General features: G+C 39.1%; 1 long non-coding RNA gene across 1 annotated transcript in view; it reads right to left on the bottom strand.

The window, feature by feature from the left end:
- Positions 1-6,201: 6,201 nt before the first annotated feature.
- Positions 6,202-8,270, bottom strand: part of LOC109380455 (uncharacterized) — a 50,041-nt gene continuing 47,972 nt past the window's right edge. The window contains exon 3 of the long non-coding RNA XR_002123478.1: positions 6,202-6,288. This is a non-coding gene — a long non-coding RNA (uncharacterized LOC109380455). The remainder of the gene's footprint in view (positions 6,289-8,270) is intronic.

Genomic DNA, 8,270 nt, shown 5'->3' with positions numbered 1-8,270 from the left:
GTTTTCATGACATTTAAGAGGGCTACACCATTAATCAGCCTTTTGTTTTTCCTAAATCTGAAAATTCATTCCAAAAGAGTTTCACAGAAACTCTTAATTACTGAAAATCATGGTTCTGCTACTACATAAGGTTTTGAATAATAAATACTCGACTGATGGGTATTAATTATTAAATACAGCTAGGAATCACAGCCTTCTTAAGACAAATCATAATAATAATTGCACATAATAATGTTTAACATCTATGATGGGTACTGAAAACGGGAGTGCATAAATAAATGCATGTGGAAATAGTCAATACCAGAGGTTCTGTACTTCATAGTAAAATAATTCCGAGAACTTCTCTCCTAGAAGGGGCTGCTCGGCAGACTGATGAACATGGAGTATCTACCACCAGGAATCTATGTGTCCTTACTGATCTATCTTTTAGGACCCTGCATGGAAACTCTCTTCCAATCTTAAAATGCTATATTCCCACCCCTGCGGTGGGGAGAGGTGAAAAAGGCCAGGATGGGCTAAGATAATAAGTAATATTGGCTTTGGGGCCAAATGATGTTTTGCCTGAATTCTGGCTCCAGGCTTCAACTACCTACTTGCTATGTGGCGTTGGGCCAGTTATCTACTCTTTCTGACCCACAGTTTCCTTACCATTCTGGTGAGGGAGATACTACCTCTGTTAGGTAGGCAATTAGAAAAATCCTCATAGGACGTGATATTTTTTTTCAGAGTCCCGAGTGATACGAAAGGTTGGCATTTCTAAGAAGTATACAAAACCTCAAACTCATAAAGGAAAAAAACATATAATTCCTTTATAGACTCTGGGAAACCTTAACCCAATTTGCAAAGAAAATTACTGAGGTAGAAGAATTACAGGGGGCATCTCCAGCCTATCTTCAATTCCTGAGATGATGGCTTTTTAAAAAAATATCCTAAGAAATGATGATATGTCAGAGTAATTCTTATACTTTTAGTAGTTCTACTATTAGTGGTTTACAGTTTTTATTTTAAAATGCAACAATCTAATCTCATGATAGTTAAAGATAGCTTTTTGGTTTCACTGCAAAAGATATTTATGAGAGTGAAATGGGGCCTAAAATTTTCTGAACAGAAACATTAATTACAGGAGTATTTATCAGAGACAACTGAATATCTAACAATAAGGAATTTGCAGATTAAATTGTCATACATCCATGTGATGAAATATCTTGCAACCATTAAAATGATATTTACAAAGACTTTTAATGATAAAAGGTTGAATAAATATATAGTTTAAAAAAACAATACATACTGATTCTGTGCTAAAAAGGGGAACCTTTTCAATGGAGCCAATGTGCTCCATTTACATAAACGCAATGATATGGAAGCAACAAAGCATTGTTCTCTGGGAAAAAGAAATATGAATAGAAAATCATACACACAGCATGATCTCAGCTTTGTAAAAAAATAAATAAATTCACAGAATGAGAGCCAAAAAGAAATAACCCAACATTTCAATAGTAGTTATCACTTAGGGAAGAAATTACAGATGAATATAAATTCCTTTACCAAACATTCATTTTCATAATTAAAAAAAATAGTCTTTCAAAATATTTCCATGTGTTTTCTAGAGACACCTAATTCAACCATACATAATACAATTTGAATCTTCTGAACTTCATGTTAATGCAATTCATGTGGACTTAAGATGCTTAGCAAGGCAATAGCCAAGTTGTTAAATATAATTCACACTTGGGTAAGGAAGTAGTTTCAAATTTGATAGTTATAAACTGAACACTTAGAGGTATTTAATATCCATTGTACCCTTGAAATTATTTTTTAAAACCGCTTCATGACCAATTGCATTTCATGTTTATATTCTAAATTTTCTGAAATGAAAGTCTACTGTTTTATTCTGTGTCCTCTATAAAATAAAATATATGCACTGCTAGATTTAAAAGAACTAAGATGATACAGAGCTTTGCCCTTAACTCAGTTCTAAGCTTGAATCTCTGTTTGACAAAGAAGAATAACTAACGGAGTGGAATTCTAACACCTGTGTCAGCAGACCCTTCTAGGAGTCAGTTCCTCAGGTAAGTGGTTCATGGACCATCACCTCCGAGAGGCATTTTCTCTCCTGTCACCCCTTGGCTTTTTCCTTCTCTAGAATGGTCCACAGAGTGCCTGCTCCCCTACTTCTTATGATTCAAGATTACAGAGAAATGTAATTAAGAGAAAATATATAACAGAAACAAGTATACATGCTTGCACCCGGACTCCGGTCACTGAAAATTCCAGTGACAAAACGTGGTGTTTATTAAATGTCCATACCCTCTCAGGTGGCTGCCGGGAGAGGACACTCAATCTCCTTTATCTGGTCCCCTTGGAAGTCTTGGCCCCTCGTGATGCCTGCAGGCCCCCCCTCNTCACCCCCCACCCCCACCCCCGTACAATACTACCAGGAACTCAGCCAAGGGAACTCAGTTCAAACCACTTGTCAATCACCTTGGTTGCCTCAGTATCCCCTAAGGTTTCTAATCTACCATGTAGAACACACTAAAAAGCAAAAAGAAAACAAAAAACCTCTCCGATTCTCCCGTCGGGAATGCCGAGTTTTCTCAATGCCTTTTCCAATATCATCATTTCTCTTATCTCCTGAGAACATAGAGGAAAGAAAGCAACTCTCTGCTCTGTGAAAGGTAGGGCAAGTCGCAAAACCTGGCTAGGTCTCCCCCTAGTGACAAAGTCAATTCATTTCTTCTGAGATACATTATTGTTGTTTTCATATTTGATTATTTCATAAAGTGCAGGAGGTACATGTGTTCCAGGACATGAAACCTAGGCCACACTCTTTATTAAAATGCGGTGGAATGGAATGCACATATAGAACATTTTTCATGGGAATCTTGATTACACAGCAAATCAATATCACCACTTCAGCATACATCATAATAAACTCCCAAACATAACCCCAAAGAGGTCTGAATTACTGGTAGCTAGTTATGGGGATGAAGTCATGAATTTCATAACTGCAAAATTTTAAAATTAGTTCTCCCAACACTCTTACTAGGTAGATATAATCAGCCATTATTTATTTTACTATGTTTTACTTATTTATGACAGGTAAAGAAACTGAGGCTCAGAAAAGTTGATGTGTTCAAGATATTGTAGCTCGTAAAAGGTGAACCTGGCCTGTGAAGCTGGCCTGTCTGGTTTCCCAGTCTTGGAGCCCCATGTGGCACTGTTGTGACCTAGCATTCATCTCCCCCCTCCCGCCGCTGTCTGGTGTCCCCCCAACCCCAACAGTACCTGTACTGACACCAGCTTAGAAGCCTAGCTTAACCCTCCTGTTTTTGTGCATTTTTCCGTTCTAATAATTCCTGCTGGTCCTTTAAGCTCATCTCAGTCTCAGCTTCTTCGAGGCAGCCCTCCCTTAGCCCCCAAGTTCCCAGTTTATACAGCTCCATGTCCCATTATGACTCCTGTCAGAATGCTAATCAAATGAAAAGGTATGTGATTGGGTGTTGCCTGCCTCCACCCCCACCTCCTATACCCCTCAGTTCAAGTCCCATAAAGGGAAGAACCCTGCACAGAGTAGGTGACCCACAGATTGTTTGCTGAATGAATGAATGACTCACTCAATGGATGAGCCAGTGAACAGATGGATGAGCAAATCCCACTCAAACAAGCTTTTTCTAACATCAGTTCCTGAGATTCTGACTCCACTGTTTCTGATCCCGGTCTGATTACTTGACTTCGATCCTGATCTCTGACTATGTCGTGTTTTTTGGTGCTGGCATTTTTGGACCTGGGTTGGATCCTGAGTATCATACAGACAGCGCTTTCCTCTGAAGTGGGAGAAAATAAACCATTTCCCATGTCAAGGTCAGTGCCATGAAACTGATGGGCAGGGGGAAGGATTAGAGGGTCGCCCTCTCTGGGGTTGTACCCTAGATACAACTCTCCTCAAATGAAGTGTAAGAACGTGGTTGCATTGTGACCCGTACCTTTTGAGAAATCCATCTGCCCTGCAGATCAAGAGACACGCACTTGAGGGGGGAAGACACCTCACTTAAAATCTTTACACCGGAGCTCTCTCAACGGCCTAATATCTAGTAGGTTTACAGACCTCAGTGAAAGATACCAGACAGATGAAAATTTCTATTTCGAGGTAATATATGCTACCAACTTTGTTTTGTGGAGGAAAAGGACATGAAGTGAGTCCCATCTTTTCTCCAATTTTATTTTAACACTACTTGATAAATATGTAAAAGTTATGAAAACAATACTATGTATTCAACATAACACAGACCGGTTACTTTCGCCACTGTGAGCACTAATTAAAAACAAAAGATTTCTAACATGGTCACCTGACAAGATATCATGCAAATCTCTGCTTACTTGATGCATTTTAGTAACTACCTGGGAACCAAAGGCTGTGGTTTGCAGCGATGCTTCGAATAAGCTGTTTTACTAGTTCAGTGACCCAGTAAAAGTGTGGCTATATAAAGCATTTCCATGAGAATATTTGTGATGGTGATTAATTATCGCGTATGGCACCTCAGAAGCAGGTAAACAAAAAAAAAAATTGAGTAACATGTTCCATGATTCACATTCCTCTGGAGGGAGGGGTGTGGAGAGCTAGGAACGACAGTAAGCTCGCAAGGTGGGGCAGACAAGTGATAAATCAGTTGTGGGCAACAGGGAAGAAACCATCATAAGCATGCAGCCCCCTTCCAACGCAATGGGTGCAGCATGGTAATGCCGCATTTGTAATTATAATGATGTTCCTTATAAATTATAGATCAATTCAGAAAATAGCGCTTTCATATTTTTAAATAAACGTAGACAGTATATCCACAACAGCAACGAAAAGGGCACCTAGGAAGCCTCGGTGAAATCTCAAACCCTAAAATACAGCCCTCTACGCATATTAAGTCGAGGTAGGAATTCTTCCCACCTTTTCCATAAGACAAAGAACTGTTGTATTCAATTTCCCTAAGCTGCGTATAATGGTTCGTTTGCTCCTTCCTCTCTGAACGTCAGCCAGGGAGCCCCGCCAAGGACACTGAGCTCAGTCAAACCTCCAAGACCTGGAGAAGCGCCTTGGGTTTCTCGTGAAAGGAGCAGGCAGTGATGAGTCTGCCCACAGCCTTCCGTTTTCAAGACATCTCTTATGTCCCTACTAGAGTCTAACCTCCTGAAAAACTGGGTCTTTTGTATTTGTGTTTCCTATCATGCTCCTGACGAGGCTATGTGCACAGTAGGCATTTGATGATTTCAGTGAGAGCTTTGAGAGGCAGGACGGTCCCGTGACACGGAACAAAAGAGAGTTGGCACCATCAGGCTAGGAAAAGAACAGGAACGTCCAAAAGCCCGGATGAGTATCAGTATCACCTCTGTCTATTTCAAAATATACAGGTTCCTGGGCACAACCTCAGACCCACTGAGTCCACGTCTCTGCACTAAGGCCTAGGAATGCCTACCTTTAATGTGGGTTCCTGGTGATTTTCACCTGCCGCTGAGAACAAGAACCACTGGTCTCATACCTAACCTTTCTTTTCCTAGCCCAGTGTGCTATAAATGATACCTTCTTGCTTTCTATTTCTCAAAGTGCATACATATGATTTGCATGCATGTTAACATATATACACATATAATTTACATAGCATCTCATTTGAGCAATAAACAGTCAACACATTGCAGTCAACAAACGTATTATGAATTGTGACACTGGTAGGAAACTGACTTGGGTAGCTCTCTCTTCACTATCAGTTCGGTTTTTCCTAAGTAGGACCGTCACCCAGGACGGGGCCTCTTGAGTATCGTTCTGTGCTTACCCCTGGCTTCAAATGAAGTCAAGTGACATTCATCTAACAGCCACGTGCAGAAGGACAGCTGTCCGAACGCTGGTCTCTGTGACACACCCAAGCAAAGAGCAGACATTTTTCCAACTCCAAACCACCTCCTCCAAGTTGTTCACAAGTGGAAAAAAAAAAAGAGGAAAGAATTTCTCTCGCAACAGACAAAAAACTTCAAACTCTTTCAGGCTAAAATGATTAAAATAAGACTTGCCAGGCTGTGGGCTTTGTGTTCCCAAAGTCTCACTGAGTGGACACAGCTTCCAGTAAGTCATGCTGACAAGAATGACACTGCTTTCCATCATACAAAATCATGCCACAGTGGAGAGAGTCTCAACAGAAAGGTCACCTTTAGCTCACCTGTGGTGACTGCTGGAGAAACTCAGGCGCTGACAGGTGTTCTCCGTGGGGCTGGGACAAAGCTGCCATGTATGATTGTTCAGGTTTTGCACTGCACAAGGACACCAAATATAAAGGGACATTAGTCACATCATAGACTCCTTATTTCCATGGTTACAGTTTTATTGACTCTACAGATGAGTGATTTTTATATTTATTATGACAACTTGGGGCAAACGCAGAAGTATCCTATTCTAAGATGGTAAATATACGTCATTCTGCTTTGACTTACAAAAATGGAATTAACTTAATAATCAAAACCTTAGTTGGACTAACAAGATCTAGAAAAACCCATGCTTCTGAACAAAATGCAGTTTTTTCATTCCTTGGATCCATGTATTGGCTGGTAAATATCTCAATTTTTTAAAAGCCTCTTGTTAGGGTATGAGTAGACTGGGTAAATGGATGTTTCAAATTACAATTTATATCATCTGTCTGTTGTTTACTAAGCTAGAAGAGTATTTCTAAGTTTTCAATTTAAAAATGCATTTAAATTAGTCATTATGCATCACATCTCCATGTAATAGCCAAGAGTCACCAATAATAACTCACAAAGCATTATTTGGACATAAGTTGGGCATTATTATATAATAATCTAATAAGCAAAGCAGTTGTTATTTTTTACTATGGAAAATTCATCAATACAAAATTTAACTGCTGCTAAAATTTAATAGTTTATTACACATAATTATTTCAAAATGCTACAAATTCTTAAGCAAAATACTAGTCATTCCATTATTTTTTCCAGATATTAAAAAACATATAATTTTTTTTTTAATTCTGAAGATCAGAAAACAGAACATGGAAAGCCATTAGAGGAGTAAATGTATACAAAAGACTCCACAAAGGATTAGGGGAAGCTCTGGGGTAAAGATGGAGTCATTTGCATTGGTCACACTAAAATTGGATATTTTAGATAACCGATATTAAATCAGGAATTGTACCTCCCCCACCCTCACGTTTTGAACTACCTTGTTACCATTATTAGAATCTAGTTGCCTAAAAGAGTGGCCCGTCCACGAGTCTGCTATCTTTTTTGTCCATGAATCAATGTGAACTCATTCTAATTAGTGTTTTATAATCAGGCCAATTTTTCCAAGTTTAGAGGTTGGTTTGAAAACCCTTGGAAAGAGAGAAGCATCACTGGCTCTGAAAAATAAGATTAACCCCCAAATTATTTTTATGCTTGTACGTATCCAGAGAACTAGGCAGGGCAATTGTCATTCATTGAAAGCATCTTCTTCCTGACAGGTAATGATGATGGCTAATGAGACTGACATTTACACTGTTCAACACAAAGTGTTTTTCCAAACATCATGTATAATTAACACAACTTGCACACAAATCATACACACAAAAGCATCAAATTATCGAGTCTTATGGATGAGTTATGTCCTCAGATTCCATTCAGCTCCCTCTGTGTCTTGAGTCATTTTAAGGCCACGTTAGGGTTTTTTTCTTCATTCTTCCAAACGAAGATAAACCAGCTCATATTGATGAAAACTAGCAATTCTTTCATCTTGGAAGGAAAGAAACAAGAAATGAAGGAAAGAAGGAAAAGAGGGAGTTGGGTGGTGGGGGAAGAAAGGGTAACCCTAGATTTCGAATAAAGGCCATTAAAAAATGTATGTTACATTCCATAGACTATAAATGTCTCATTTATGTTTGGATTCTTTTCGTTTTTCTTCGTAAGTTGTATTTTTGTCATTACAAAGTATTCCCATTATTTCTAATAACATTTATTTAGTTAATTTTAAAATATGCTTGGATCCTTTTTAGATTAGCAACAGAGAGACATAATATGAGAGTAATCATGGACTTTTTTTTTTAAAGATTTTATTGGGGAATTGGGGGAGGGGCACAGCACTGGGGAATTGGGGAAGGGGAACAGACAAGTTGCTGTTGTTTTGTTCTTCAGTCTAGTTGTGGAGGACGTTGCTTCACTGGCCCAAGTTGGTATTATCATTGCGCTTTTCCCGGGTGAGGCAGTTGATCACCGGCTATTGAATGGCCACTTATGGCGTGTCACAGCCA

Source organism: Hipposideros armiger, unplaced genomic scaffold (genome assembly GCF_001890085.2).
Source record: "Hipposideros armiger isolate ML-2016 unplaced genomic scaffold, ASM189008v1 scaffold_37, whole genome shotgun sequence".
NCBI classification, from domain to species: domain Eukaryota; kingdom Metazoa; phylum Chordata; class Mammalia; order Chiroptera; family Hipposideridae; genus Hipposideros; species Hipposideros armiger.
The sequence above is the reverse complement of the archived record's forward strand: the minus strand, read 5'-3'. Positions and strand labels throughout refer to the sequence as shown.